At 40.3% G+C, this 14,342-nt stretch overlaps 1 protein-coding gene across 1 annotated transcript in view; it reads right to left on the bottom strand.

Moving 5' to 3' along the window:
• The window catches only part of MTUS1 (microtubule associated scaffold protein 1), a 165,944-nt gene that overhangs the window by 143,862 nt on the left and 7,740 nt on the right, over positions 1-14,342 (bottom strand). The window contains 2 exon segments of the mRNA XM_059909793.1: positions 3,851-3,914; positions 13,907-14,020. The gene's annotated coding sequence lies outside the window, so the exon portion shown is untranslated.

Genomic DNA, 14,342 nt, shown 5'->3' with positions numbered 1-14,342 from the left:
GGAAAAGGGTGTTTTTGGCCTTCTGACCACTGATTAAGTTTCTAAAGTGATCTGGTTTCACCTTAAATAACAAAAAAAAAAGTCTCTAAAATAAATATGAAGTTTTGAATATGTTATACCCAAACAAAAACAGCCACCTTTCTGAAAAGATTCTTTTGTGTCTCACTTTGAGACTGAAGTTTCTTCAAGCCCACGTCATAAAACGTGCACCATATGTATCCAAAAGAGTTATGAGTAAGTGTGCTGAATAATCCTCCCAGAAAATTCAATTTAAAATGTATAGGTCTTTGTTTAAATGGCCTGTTGTCTGCAAGTTTTCAAACAATGCTTCGCTTTGTGTTCCCAGGCAGTATAGGAAACAAGGCACGTTACTGTTTCCACTCCTCAAACATACTGTGACTAACATTAAATACAAAATATTTTCTTGCAAATTAGAAACATCTAGAAATACATCTCACCAAGCCCAGCCTCATACAAAGAATAACCTCCAATATTTACTTTTATTTTTTCTGGGGTTTTTAAAAAGTCAATCACTAAAACTGTTACCTCCCCTGACACAAGCCAGGAGGAAAACACTCCTCTCCCCTACACTTTTCACACTTGTCTTCAGACACACAGCCTCCCCCCTTGACTGCCTCCTTTCCGGGTCATCTTCTGGCAGCAGGAAGGCAGCAGTGGCTCTGTGCCATCAGGCCCTCCTCCTAAACTGTGACTATTTTTAGGCCAGCAGCCCCTCTCTGATTCTGAACTTGGCCCTAGATCATCATGTCCTTAGAGAGAAACTCTTCAGAAGCCGAGCAAGTCTCAGTAGGATTAGCTACACTCCTCTGCTAACACAGCAAGAATCTCTTAAGGGCTGCAAAGGCGAATGTCCTCCAAGGATAGCAGGGTCATGACCTTTATAGCCCAACCCCCCCCACACACACACACACACACTGCCCTCAGTTGGCCTGACCAAGGCTGTGCTCTCATTCCAAACATGCAACCCGTAGTGCCCATGATTTCATCAGGGTTAAAAAAAAAAAAAAAAAAAAAAAAAAAGGCTGAAAGATTTCCTACTCGTGTGAGAATTTTAACCCATGTGCCAGGAAATTTTAAACAACTCAGTGATGAGTTTTTTTTCCCTGAAGTATCATGTCCAGCAGCAACCTTGAGATTTCAGATTTGTGTAACAGCCTTGGGAAGAGGTAGGTATTGATAAAATTATTCAAAGAAAATTTTAGTCACCTTCCAAAAAAAGCATAGCACACCAAGACGGCATAGTAAGTTAAATATCCCCTTGCGCTGTTTATAAAAATAACCATAGGGACTTCCCTGGTGGTGCAGTGGTTAAGAATCCGCCTGCCAATGCAGGGGACACGGGTCCGAGCCCTGGTCCGGGAGGATTCCACATGCTGCAGAGCAACTAAGCCCGTGCGCCACAACTACTGACCCCGCGCGCCACAACTACTGAGCCCGCATGCCTAGAGCCCGTGTTCCGCAACAAGAGAAGCCACCGCAATGAGAAGCCCGCACGCCTCAACGAAGAGTAGCCCCCACTCATCACAACTAAAGAAAGCTGGCACGTAGCAACGAAGACACAACGCAGCTAAAAATAAAAATGAATGAATGAATGAATGAATAAATTTATAAAAAGAAAAAAAAAAAAACCATATACTGTAACTTCTGCAATTGGAACAGGCCTACCAGAAACACTAAATATATCTGATGTTAAAAGTCTGCACCATCTATTGCTACACCTCTATAAAAGACAGCTATAGTAACATGAATGTCAAGTTAAATGTTTGCTTTTTCCATCTCACTGCTAAAATGAAGCATAAGAACCTCAAATTAGGTTTGAATGTTTTAACAACTGAAATTTCAAGGGAGAACATACAAAAAAAGTAGGGAAAAATACATTTATGTATTTCACCTTGTACCTCTCCTTCAAGGACATCATGCCATATCAAAATTTATCTCTTTCATTCATCCCCAACTTGGATGTTACAAAGAATTGTACATGTTTTCTGAACCCGCAAGTTTACAGTGTCAAATATTTGCTCTCCAGACTTCTACTGACAACATTAAATGGAGACCTCATGAAAACGTTAAGAACAACACATAGGCTCTAGTATTTGAGAAGAAGACAGGTAGGCTTGACCCAGAGCTGCAGATCCAAGGACTAAAGAAGTTTCACTCACTGGTCCTGGCTGTGGCATTTAGCATTTTACTGGGGGTCTCCGGCCCTGAAGGTGAGTATCCCTCTGTCAGGTATCCTCCCCTCCATGTACTCCGGAGTTCCAGGACAGCTACATATAGAAATGTGCCAGGAGAACAAAGGAATACAACATGGACCTCGGGAAGTGAGAAACCCAGCCACGTCTCCTCCTTTACCCTCATAAGCAGGACAAAAGGTCATTGCTCCAAAACTGGCTACTTTTTGCATTTCTCAAATAGGGGTGTAGGAAGAATGAGCCTATGGGATCTTAGACTCTGTCCTCCAGAGACTTGGAGGCATGGACAGTGAAATTAAAAAAAAAAAAAAAGACTTTGAATATGCAGATTGTTGTGCTATAGAAGAACTTGGAAATTCACAAGCTGGACTCTGTTTACCTTTATATTTCTTTTTTATTTTTTTTTAATTAATTAATTTATTTATTTATGGCTGTGTTGGGTCTTCGTTTCTGTGTGAGGGCTTTCTCTAGTTGTGGCAAGCAGGGGCCACTCTTCATCGCGGTGCACGGGCCTCTCACTATCACGGCCTCTCTTGTTGCGGAGCACAGGCTCCAGACGCGCAGGCTCAGTAATCGTGGCTCACGGGCCCAGTAGCTCCGCGGCATGTGGGATCTTCCCAGACCAGGGCTCGAACCCGTGTCCCCTGCATTGGCAGGCAGACTCTCAACCACTGCGCCACCAGGGAAGCCCTAGCTTTATATTTCTAAAGTGAACGTGTTTAATGCCAAGTTTTTAGCTCCGTGAAAATGGTCCAAATCTGGCTCCCAATCGAATGACAGCCTGACTGTGACAGCCTTTAAAATCATTGGTACATGAAAGTCAATTGAGACAGAAACCTCTAAATAATTACTCTCAGCAATAAATTCTCAGCAGAAATAATTCAATAATAAGACTCCAGCCTCAACGCCAACCTGCAGCCCAGTTGTGGTCAACTAATTCCAAACTGACTGAGGCCAGGACCACTGCTTCCCTTTACACAGACCTGTGGCCCTGATGGCAAAGGCAGGCCGGCTTGGAGTTTAAAAGCAGAGATGGACGCAATGAAGATTTGTACTTAAAAACAAGAGAGGACTGTTTCACAAAATAATTTGTGAAATTCAATAGCCTAGTTTTTTTTTTTTTAAGTGAAGAATTCCAGTATCCACTCATGCCTTTCTCCGCATGGCTGTAACCCCTGTACAAAATATTTTAATATTTTAATATATTTTATATATAAAATAACACCATTCTTTTAGGATACTAACTTCCTAGCTTAGCTGTTATAAGCAAGAGGGCAGTGTGGTTTAACTTAATCCACATTTACAGTTGAGAATAACTCTGTTCCCCACCAACATATAAATGTAAGATGTTTTAGTTAGCCATCTAAACCTTACCAATTTCCTTAGAACTATTCTCCTAATTCTAGAGACTTTCAAGGCATGAAATAATCCTTATGTGATTTTTATTATATTCAAAGCTTCCAATTAGCTACAAAAAACAAAAAACAAAAAACCCATACAAGAGCACTAGAACAGTCCCAAGAAGCTAAGTGAGGGTCAGTTACTTCACACACCACCCTGCCTGTTTCCTCATCCCTGCTATAAAGTGCCCTTTTACTAAAAGAGCTGTCATTCATTCAACAAAATTCATTACTCACCTACCATGTGCCAGCAGCTCTGCTAGGGACACAATGGTGAAGACAGTCTCTGTTTTCAAAGAGCCTGTAGTTCAGTTAGGACAAGAAAGTACAAATAAATAATTACGAAAACTGCAAAAGTAGAAGCGACAGGGACCTCCCTAGTGGCGCAATGGTTAAGACTCGCGCTCCCAATGCGGGGGGCTCAGGTTCGATCCCTGGTCAGAGAACTAGATCCCACATGCATGCCGCAACTAAAGAGTTGTGTACCACAACTAAGGAGCCCACGTGCCGCAACTAAGGAGCCCGCGTGCCGCAACTAAGGAGCCCTCAAGCCACAATTAAAACCCGGCGCAACCCAAAAAATCAATTAATTAAATAAATATTAAAAAAAAAAAAGTAGAAGTGGCACAGCCTAAGGGAACCCAGGGGATGGACTCCACTGTTGCAGGTCTGGAGGGCGTGATTAAACACGGCTCCCTGGAGAAGATGACGCTCGGGCTGAAGACGAGCAACAGCCCAATGAGTGCTTCTCAGCCTTTCGGATTTTATGGACAAGTAAAATTTCCCCTCCAAAAATCTAGAGAGACAACCTGGGGAAACCAGCTTTTAATTTTGTCACTAAAGATACTTCAGACAAAATAACTTTTTACTACTACCAACACATTATAAAAGGGCATTTTAACACAGAAATGAAGGCAGTACATAATTGCAGAGTAAAGAACATTCTTTCAGTTTAGATTATATAAGTTAGCTTGATGAAAATCTTAGTACATTGCGTTTTTTTTCCACTTCAGTATATCACGGTAGACATTTTGTCACCAAGCACACCTGGTTCATAAACTCTCGCAAGGAACCTCTGAGTCAGGTGAAAAGGGCAGTGAGGAAGAGGAGGGCGGGCAGGGTAGCGAGGATGCCGGCTGGGCTACAGGGAGACTCTCCAGGAAGGTCGAAGAGGGGGGCCAGAAAGACCCACACAAAAGGAAGTGCTGAGACGGCCAATGGGTCAGAAAGGCCCTGGACCCCTCACGGAAGGGTCAGCGTATGCTCTACCCCTCCACTGGAAGCCAAGACAGAGGCCAAGAAGCCAGCACACAAAAAAGCCCCATGGGGGCTTCCCTAGTGGCGCAGTGGTTGGGAATCCGCCTGCTGATGCAGGGGATATGGGTTCGAGCCCTGGTCCAGGAGGATCCCACGTGCCGCGGATCAGCTGGGTCCGTGCACCACAGCTGCTGAGCCTGCGCTCTAGAGCCCGTGAGCCACAACTATTGAGCCTGCAAGCCACAACTACTGAGCCCACGAGCCTCAACTACTGGGGCCCTTGCGCCTGGAGCCCGTGCTCCGCAACAAGAGAAGCCACCGCAGTGAGAAGCCCGCGCACCGCAATGAAGAGTAGCCTGCGCTCGCCACAGCTGGAGAAAGGCCACGCGCAGCAACAAAGACCCAACGCAGCCATAAATAAATAAATAAATTTATTTAAAAAAGAAAAAAAATTAAAAAGCCCCACGGGATACACATGGACAGAGGCTTCTAAAGACCAACCCTGAGGAGCTGCCTCTGCAGAGGCCAAGAGCTTGAAAGGCAGCACCTGGACCAGACAACCCTCAGCCGTTGCTGTGATGTTATGACGCTATGACGCTCCTCCAGGACTGAGAACGATCCCAGGAGTGGGTGTACTGGGCGGGGGGGGGGGGGGGAACAATCCTTAAGAGAACAGCCTTGAAGAGGATGTTTGCACGGACCAAATTTAAGTCCTGAAGTTAAGGGCTATGTTTAATCACTGGCATTTAAACACATGATGGGAATGGCTCATCTTCAGGAATACGGAAGCACGCACCAGAGAATCTGTTCAGGCCAGAACACACCCTGCAGTTCTTTGGATTACTTAGGGATTCACCTACCTCAAACCAACGCATACTGTTTTGTACCAAGGGTATACTTTTCAGAAAGAAAATCAAAATAGAATTCTCTTTAAAGACACTTTCCAAATAAAATGACAAGTACTGTGGAGTGAGGCTGACCTAATAGCTGAAAAACTGTCTGAGGCTTTTGAATGGCAGAAAGACCTGAGACAGAAAACGCTGTGTAAACACAGTATTCACGGCACCGAGAAACCGACAAGTGGGAACTGCCTCTCCCTGACACACTGTCAAGTCCTACTTGTCTGCCCACAGTCAGCCAGCGTGTGAGGCCAGGACGGGGGAGCAAGCAGCTACCTCCTCCACGGGTAACGACAACGACAGGGGCATGTAGCACTTGAAAGTCCTCAAAGTGTTCTCACAGTCACCCTCTCAGCTGACAGCCCAGTAGGACAGACAGGTCCCATGACAGTCACCTCCTTCCCATCCCTCCACCCCTTCTGGATGCTAAACCTGATGTTTCCAGACAGTTAGTACCTTGCCCAAGAGACACAGTTAATAAATAGCAATGGATACTAAACTCAGTTCAGATGTGTACTCTTGATCTCTTTCCGAACTCGCCTTTTCACAGAAATAAAATCAACTAACATTTGGTAGCTCTATACAGCTACAGACCCATAGCTGCCTAGACACGGAGGGCAGGCATCACCCACGGAGAGTTCCCACATTTACTTGGTAACTGGGTTACCCACCTTGATCAAGCCAAAAATAATCTTGGCCTCATTTTCCTCATCTGTAAAAACTGATATGACAGTAACATTCCATCCCATAGGATTAAGAGTTACATGAAAGTTTTGGAAACTTTCTAACTCACACACAATTGTTATTTGCTACTCTTATAATGGCAACAACCTTGTAAAGCAAGCGTTATTATAATCCTCACTTTACTGATGACCGAAGCTTAGCAACTTGTTCGCATGGTTGAAAGCACTTTCTGGGAGTGATGGACATGTTCTATACCTCGATTACTGTGTTGGTTCCACACGTGCATATTTGTCAAAACTCATAATTGTGCACTTAAGCTAAGCATATTTCAGGTTACTTAATTTTACTTCAATTAAAAATTTTTTTTTCCACAGATCACATGGCTAATAAACAGCACTATGTATTCCAGAACACATCCATTAATTCAGGTTGGAACATAAAGATGTTTTTCCTGGTTCTTGTTCTACAATCCACTTTCCAACTAATCCTTGCTACTCAACTGAAAACCTGAATGCTGACTACGCCCACTACCATTTTTGTCTGATCTCATGGACATCAAACCTGCTCTACTTATGCAGCTACATGTAAAAAAAAAAAAAAAAAAAATGAAATTAGAACATTCTTTAACACCATACACAAAAATGAACTCAAAATGGATTAAAGACCTAAATGTAAGACTGGACACTATAAAACTTAGAGGAAAACACAGGCAGAACACTCTCTGACATAAATTGCAGCAAGATCTTTTTTGATCCACTTCCTAGAGTAATGGAAATAAAAACAAAAATAAGCAAATGGGGCCTAATTAAACTCAAAAGCTTTTGCACAGCAAAGGAAACCATAAACAAAATGAAAAGACAACCCACAGAACGGAAGAAAATATTTGCAAACGATGAGACCGACAAGGGATTAGTCTCCAAATCTACAAACATCTCATGCAGCTCAATATCAAAAAAGCAAACAACCCAATCAAAAAATGGGCAGAAGACCTAAAGAGACATTTCTCCAAAGAAGACATACAGATGGCCAAGAGGCACATGAAAAGATGCTCAACATCACTAATTATTAGAGAAATGCAAATCAAAACTATAATGAGATATTACCTCACACCAGTCAGAATGGCCGTCATCAAAAAATCTACGAATGTTGGAGAGGGTGTGGAGAAAAGGGAACCCTCCTACACTGTTGGTGGGAATGTAAACTGATACAGCCACTATGGAGAACAGTATGGAGGTTCCTTAAAAATCTAAAAATAGAGCTACCATATGATCCAGCAATCCCACTCTTGGCATATATCCAGAGAAAGAGAAAAACATGGTTTGAAAGGATACATGCACCCTAATGTTCACTGCAGCACTGTTTACAATAGCCAAGACATGGAAGCAACCTAAATGTCCACTGACAGATGAATGGATAAAGAAGATATGGTATACAACGGAATACTACTCAGCCATTAAAAAGAATTAAATAATGTCATTTGCAGCAACATGGATGGACCTGGAGATCATCATACTAAGTGAAGTAAGTCGGACAGAGAAAGACAAATATCATATGATATCACTCATATGTGGAATCTAAAAAAAAAAAAAATGATACAAATGACTTTACAAAACAGAAGCAGATTCAGACTTAGAGAATGAACTTATGGTTACCAGGGGGGAAAGGTGGAGGGAGGGATAGACTGGGAGTTTGGGATTGACATGTACTCACTGCTATATTTAAAATAAAATGCCTTTCCGTGGGGCTGCGGGGGGAGATGTTTTTCCTGGTTCTTGTTCTATAATCTATATTCCAACTAACCCTTCCTACCCAACTGAAACCTTGAAGGCTGACTACGCCCACTACCATCTTTGATCTTATGGACATCAAACCTGCTCTACTTATGGAGATTTTTACATTTTACTGTAACATATTCACCTTGACCCTCCTAGAGGAGTAAGTCTCTGGCCATGACCCTATAGGGCACTATAGCTTCAGACCTAAACAGTCACCTTGAACAGCGGGTCAGCAGGACCATGTACCAGGTGCTTATAACCCAAACCAACAGACCCCCAAGAATCTAAAATATTCTCTCTCAGTCTAAGTCAGCATTTCGTTAACATTTTTTGGGTCAACTAAATATAAAGCACTCTTCTAAGTATTCCTGATAAGGGAGGTGAACAAAATTAAATTCTTACTTTTGTGGATATTACATCACGGTGTAGATAATTTTCAGAATCCCATCAAAAAGTAAGCCTTTTCATGAAAATCAGTAAAAAGAATGAGTTAAAACAGTAAGCCAAAGTTTCAGGATAGTACTGAGCCAACACAGAAGGGACTGTCTCTATGAAAGTAAAATAACTAAAACCTAACCACCATTTACACATAGTGTCTATCAAAGGCCACTGTCAAGCTTTGTACAACTGGGCTAAAGAAACGATTTGATGTAAAAACTGTGCATCCTTTTCATTTCTGAATTATGTACAGCTACTTAAAGAAATTACCCAAAAAATAGCCCAGGCTGTTTGAAGGAAATAAGCATAGACCAGGTGCGCAGGGTAGAGTTCAAAGCTAAAATAAAATCTTTTCCTGAAAGTGTTAAATGATCATGAACAGGGACATGTTTAGACTCTTTCAGACACTTGCCATATCCTTTCAAAGTCCACTTGGCGAAAAGGAAATAATTTTCCATTTGAATCACTCCAAGACCAATTGAAAAATGTCACTGTGTGTGTGTGTGTGTCATTTGTGTGGGTGCAGTTACACAAGTCAGCACCTCACATTTTATCTAGCAAACTTCATTAAACATCGACTTCCTGTAGCCTTTACTTGAGAATGATTATCTGTGTTGGGCTTTCCACTAGCAAATATGAGTGCCTAAACAGAAGGTCAATGTATGTACACATGTAACTCACAGGGGCAGCCCAAGGAAGAGCCAACCTCCCTGAAGGGGCCTCCTTTCCAAGTCCTAACAGCAGACATTCCTTAGAAGTCACTTTGGTAATAAGAACTGTTGACCTTTAGGGCGAGAAACCATGGTTAATACCCAAGGCGTAACTGTGGTTTTATGGGACATTCTCTTCCCAGTTCTGATTGACAACAGGCCTCACCTCCTAGTTAAATTTCTACCTGGGGTTAACTCCATCTGCCCAAGAATTACCTGCCTCTATGTAGCTTAAAATAAGGAAATAGGATTCAAAACTTCCATAGGAAAAAAAAAATGTTTCAGAAAAACAAATATTAGTCGCTATTCAACATGCATGACCTTGCATTACTATCTGTAAAATGGGTATACTTTACAATGTATTGTTCTATAATCAAATGATTCAGATGATCGTTCAAAGGAATCTAATTAGGTTCTTTTTGAAAAAGCAGTCTGAAAACTATAAATTCTTATAGAAATGTAAGATACTGTTGTAATGATCTGTAACTGTCAGTTTTCCGTTTCTGCTACTAATCATAATGGCTTACAAGATTTAACATTCTGTTTTATGTTCTGTGGCTAGAAAATGGAAAAACAACAAACCATAATTCTAAGCTATGTCATCTGAAATTTTACATTTCCAAACTACCATGTGCCTTTGATCCCACTGCAGCAGCAATGTGAAGAAAATCCTAGCAACAGTAATTTATTACTTCTTATGGCATTAGAAGTAGTCAAGTAACAGTATCCTATTTGGAGTGGGGAATGGACCAGGAGGGAAGATCTGGGTCCTAGTCCTGGTTCCATAACTTACTCATCATAATACAAAACATTTATCCAAAGAGTTCTGCTTCTCAGTTTCCCCATGTATAAAACAGAACTCTCACAACCTGCCCTGTTTACCTCATAGGGTTGATGTGATAATTGAATGAAAACGTCCTTAATGTCGTACTTACAAGTTACTTTCCAAAAACATATGGTGCTGTTTTATTTCACTTTGTCCAAAAGATGAAAATTCAGCATTACCTCAATAATTATATATATTAATGGTAACATTTTAAAACCAAAACTCTCAAATACGAATGTTGCTGGACTAAGTTACAGGTTAAAAATTAGAACAGAGGATGGCAGTACTTTAAAATCCACAAGCGCTTTACTGATTCAAAGTGATGATTCAATTCTGAGTGCTTTTAGAATGTGCTGACAGCAAACTGGCAACATAATTTACAGACTTAAGCAAAGATGAAAGTATCTACTTTAATTTAAAAAAAAAATACAGCTCAAATATAAAAAAAATCAGCAACTCCACTAAACACAAACTTCCAAGAAAACCAAGAGGTAACAAAGGTGGAGTTGAAGAATAAATAATGAATAATCTCAACTGGTACTGGTATAAACCAATTCTTTTTAAGGAAGAGGGAAAGTTATAAGGCTCCTGTTTCTGGAATTTAATTCCCTACAGACAGCACCAGAGGATCCAAGCAACACCCCGAAAATTGCGTGGAGAAAATTAATGAAACTTCCTATCCATGAATCAGAAGAGGTTTAAAACAAGAAACAAAGGGAAATTATTAGCATTTATACCTTTCATATATTGGACAGTGTGGTAGAATAACTCCAGGAGACAGGTATTATCCCCACTGTCCTGAGGAGGCAACTGGGCGCAAAGGCATTGAATTAACTTATCCAAAGCCTCGAAGCTAACATTGAAGAGCTCAGACACGAATCCTATTTGGTCTAACTTCAAAGTCTGTGCGCTCTCTAGTACATCCTTGTGCCAAATGTTCTGGATACCAGTAACATTTTTTCCAGTTCTATAACATAGTATGCCCCCAAGGTTTCATAATGGACATCAGGGTGAGCAAAATCTAGCTCAAGGTTGAAATACCTCTATTTGTTTTATTATTCCAATTTTAATAAAAACAAGAGCAAGCAGAGACAAAAAAACAATAACCAGCCCTGGAGGCTTCCACATATACCATATAAGTAGAAAACAATTTTCATTTGATTATGTACCTATACGGTTATAAATTTTAAATGTTCAGCGTAACAAGATGTAACCAACATTTTCTAACATAATAGTCACAACTAAGAGAAAAAACAGTCACATCTGCAATATAAAATCATTTAAAGTTTTTTTTATAAAAAGAGAAATGCAGGATTTTTCCTATCTCCATTCCCTTTTCATTGACTGGACCCATTCTTCTTATACTGGCATTAAAATGAATTAGTAACTCACTCTGCATAGTTGTCATTTAATATTTCCATAAAGCAACACCAGAAATTTTTAAGCGTTAAACACAAAATTCAATACTTGAGAGTACTACATCAAATTCAATAACCAGCAATTCTAGTGAATCATCAAAAAGTTCTACAGAAACGCAAAACTACTCTGAAACAAATCTTATTAAAGGTATTAAGAGAAACAATCCCAGACTGAAAATTCATCTAAATCCCTCTTTAAAATGTAAATACGTATTTCCCCAGACAAGAAACAGCCCAAGTCTCTATTCACGAGAAACTGTCAACTTGTGACTGTCTGCCTAAATGGAGAATGGAATAAAATGATCACAAGTGGAATTAATTCTGTACAAGTATTTGCACATGGGTATGCCAGATGTTCTGAGAATGGCACTTCATAATAAAACAGAATTATAACTCCGAAGGAATAGGAGCCTCATGCCTTCCAGCTCTATGGGACCCTAACTCCTAACGGTACAGTCTTCCAGAGGGACATGAAGTGACAGGCCGAGCTGCTTGCTGAGTACATCACAGTGGATGGAGGGGAGGGAGCACCAGGAGACGACAAGGAGGGAAGTCGAGAAAAGCAGGGAGGAAATTAATATCTCAGGCTTAAAAGACCTCTAGTAGCTGTGACTAACTGAAGAAAGAATTTCAAACTTCCATGCCATCAGAGCTCAGAGCTCTAGATGATTTATTCCAGGCTACATCTGGTACAAATAATTATTCAAAGTACAATCTTACCCAGCATCATCAGGTTTAGACCCTATCCTCAAGAAGCTCATAAGAAGTAATAAAAAGATCTGGGAAAAAGTCACTAAAAAGCTTATCCAGAGAAAGTAAGTGAAACCACAGACCGTAGTGCTAAGTATCTTTTGGTGAGAAGGAAAAGAATAAGAGTGATTAAGGATCAGGAGTCTTTAGATAACCAAAAATGTCAAAAAACTTTATGTCTACCTATATTTGGTCAATGTAGTAAGCAGAATTTCCAATGTATGACACAATGATAACGACTCAAGAGAATATGTCTAGTAACCTGGACACACTTACTAACTGTCCAAAACTGCCCTTTTCCCAATGGTGGAGGCTTTTCTGGCTGACTCCTCTAAGAACTGGAGCAGTTTTTCCTTTTCTTTCCCCATATCTACCCTGCACAGTCTTTGGCCTGTAGAATGTGTTCAATACATGGTTTGAGGCGGATGAAAATCAAACTTAAGATTCCAACAGCAAGGATTGTTACTCATGCCTTTTATTCATCACTTAACATAAAAACATAATCCTAACTGTACACTATGTATAAGTGGCCTGGTTCTACATATAGTGTCTAGATTGAAGACCCAACAAAACAAGCGCATTTTTCTTGGTAAATAAAAAAATTTACCCTTTGTAACCCATTTCTCCCATCTTTCTTACTCTCTCACCACCAAGACATCTGAAATCCTCATCTGAATTATAGACTATTAGGTTAGGTTAGTAGAAGTGTGCAAACATGGTTCAACTCTATAATCTGCCTAGGAATAAGATGACTAGAGTGTAGCAGTTTACTGCACAAGAAAAAAGACTTTTTATAGCAGAGGGAGATTTAACTGGTAGCTATTCTGGTAAATACAACCCAATCAACTTGACACAGAGGTTGGGAAAAGGGGGTGAGTCCATGTTAGGATGTCATATCTTAGACTGCTTATATCTATACTGGCTTCTATTTTTGTTCCATGAAGCTAGCCAAGGGAACTATGTTTTTAAAAGATGCAGTTTCAACTTGAAATCATTAATTGTTACAAACCATCAAGACAATCTACAAGATAAATATAAAAGGGAATTTCTCATTTGTCACTGAACACTGCTGAACACATTATATGACCTGCTTATCTAAAATAAGATGAAGAAATATTGACTTTTCCTTCAGAATTGTGGTGTACGTAAATAATGCCCAAGTTAAATATTACCCAAGTTTCCAATGCAGAAAAAGCATAGAAGATGAGTTAACAACCAACAGTCAAACGTGAACATTGCCATAAACATTAGTTAAGCTATATGTTTATTCACACAAGAATATATTTTTTCACCTCTCCTTCCTACTCTTTTGATAAGTGTGACTCTCTCCCAGAGGGGTTCCATCCTCAGTGCCAACTGAGGACACAAAATGTCCTGAAATGTTTTGGTTAACTGCAGAAGATCAGGGTAATTATGAAACTAAACACTGATTTTCTCTTCTTTGCATTGAACTTAAATATAAATTGACAAGGCACGAATTAAAAGAATGATAAGGTAATTTAAGGGCTTTAAAACCCTCTCTCCATGGCACCTTACCTAGAAGATCGATTTGTTCCCAGCTGTTTTCTTCCTAGTCTCGGCTCTTCCTCTTGCTGTGTGCACACAGTAGGGGGCTGGCCAGGCCTGCCCTTCAGCTCAGCACAGCTCTTACTGAAACATGAAATCAGTACAATTTCAAACGAAATGACAATACTTGGAAGAAATTTCCTCACGACCACTCTGCCCTTTCCAGCTAGCTTGAGAAACTTATGACCCACTCTTCATCTTCCTTCACTGCTCAAGAAGAATCTATTCAACCCTACTAAAGAAGTAAACGTTTCCTTAAAAGAAACCTTAACTGCCTTTAAAACTATCTATAGTTTTACAACTTCAAAATGAAATAAAAGTTTTAGGTTAGACTATAGGTAGGATGTGTGGTTTTTCTTTTACTCATGTAAGTAATGTGTACACAAAAACATTTATTAATTTAGAT

Source organism: Balaenoptera ricei, chromosome 21 (assembly GCF_028023285.1).
Source record: "Balaenoptera ricei isolate mBalRic1 chromosome 21, mBalRic1.hap2, whole genome shotgun sequence".
In the NCBI taxonomy this organism is placed as follows: Eukaryota; Metazoa; Chordata; class Mammalia; order Artiodactyla; family Balaenopteridae; genus Balaenoptera; species Balaenoptera ricei.
Note: the sequence above shows the minus strand (reverse complement) of the source record. Positions and strands in the feature narration are given on the sequence as shown.